This window comes from Nannospalax galili, unplaced genomic scaffold (assembly GCF_000622305.1).
Source record: "Nannospalax galili isolate Female #2095 unplaced genomic scaffold, S.galili_v1.0 C48877567, whole genome shotgun sequence".
Lineage (NCBI taxonomy): Eukaryota > Metazoa > Chordata > Mammalia > Rodentia > Spalacidae > Nannospalax > Nannospalax galili.
Genome location: NW_008474648.1, coordinates 23 through 1292, shown reverse-complemented (window position 1 = coordinate 1292; position 1270 = coordinate 23). Strand labels below are relative to the sequence as shown.

Genomic DNA, 1270 nt, shown 5'->3' with positions numbered 1-1270 from the left:
TCAAGGCAAGCTGCCACAGTCTAATGCAGCAATGGCTGTGCCCATAATAATGCTCCCAACAGTATCACTACTTTATTTTTCAAATGGAAAAAATTAGGTTCTGAGTCTGTCATTGATGGACATAGTGACAGATGGAGATCTGCATGCCATGTCTACCCCTACATCATTGCTCAAAGCCCTTTGGGAACCTGCCTGAGACCCTTGCATCAGAGACAAGAGACCAATACCCCAGAGAATAGTCTAGAGATCTTACCTCAAGGGCAGGTGAGTCTAGAATGTTCCTCACACGACAACTCCCATGGCACCTCTGCACACAGTGGATTCACTTGCAGGAGACCTGAACCCTGGTAAGCACCCAGCTTGCTACTGCTCATAGTAGGGAAAGCTAGTCATTGGGAAAGGGGTTGGCACAGAACTACCTGACAGTAAGTAGTCCAAGAATTTGCTTCTTGTTTCCAGAGCAAATCCATTATTTCCTCATGAAAAAGAGAATCAACATATAACAAAGCCCTGTGTATGGTCTACAGCAGGGCAGCCTACATTGCCAGGGCTGATTAATATGTAACCAGCACTGGGATGAAATGGAAGCAAATGCCAGGTTTGCGGGTGTGTGGACTGGCAGTGACCTTGCTGTCCACCAAGAAAAACTTAGAGTCCATAATCTGGTTCCTATAAGCAGAGCAGGAAGTAGAAGCCTCAACAATGACAGTAAGGTACATGTGACAGTCCCAATCCCCTAGGGACCCCAAATGTGTACAGAGTTGAGAAACAGGAGTGTGGGAAAGCTCCCAGCACTGGAAGGCAGGGTGTAGACCTTCCAAACACAGGATGTTCTTTCCACGTTTCCTCTGCCTGCACTACCAATAACCAGGGCCTGGGCACTCCATGGTCACTTACGAATGCAGGGGCAGACAGGACAGAGGGCTTGTTGTCAAAGGGCAGAAGCCTGGAGCAGCCACTCCAGTCAGTACAAGGACCCAGCAAGTATATCTAATCCTACAAAAACTCTTTCCACATGACAGGTGAGAGAAAGAATTCACAGAGCGCTGGAAAAAACATGGTGGAGTTCTTGGGTTGTGGAAGACATGGGCTTATGGTCCTAAGGAAAACTGCTTCGTGTTCCTGCTTTCTGGAGGATGAAACAGAGGGTCAGAGAAGTTCTTCAAGCTGGGATGAGGAAGTGAGGTACTTGAGACTTGGGTACAGATGGATATGATGCCAACATCCATCCTGCTTCTGACTCAGATGCTGCGGCTAACACATCAAAGGA

The 1270-nt window shown here is 47.6% G+C and overlaps 1 non-coding gene across 1 annotated transcript; it reads right to left on the bottom strand.

Annotated features, from left to right (window-relative positions):
• Window positions 1-775: 775 nt before the first annotated feature.
• On the bottom strand, window positions 776-907 carry LOC115069127. The gene has a single exon (XR_003848429.1). It is a non-coding gene; the product is annotated as a small nucleolar RNA SNORA71 (small nucleolar RNA).
• Window positions 908-1270: the final 363 nt, after the last annotated feature.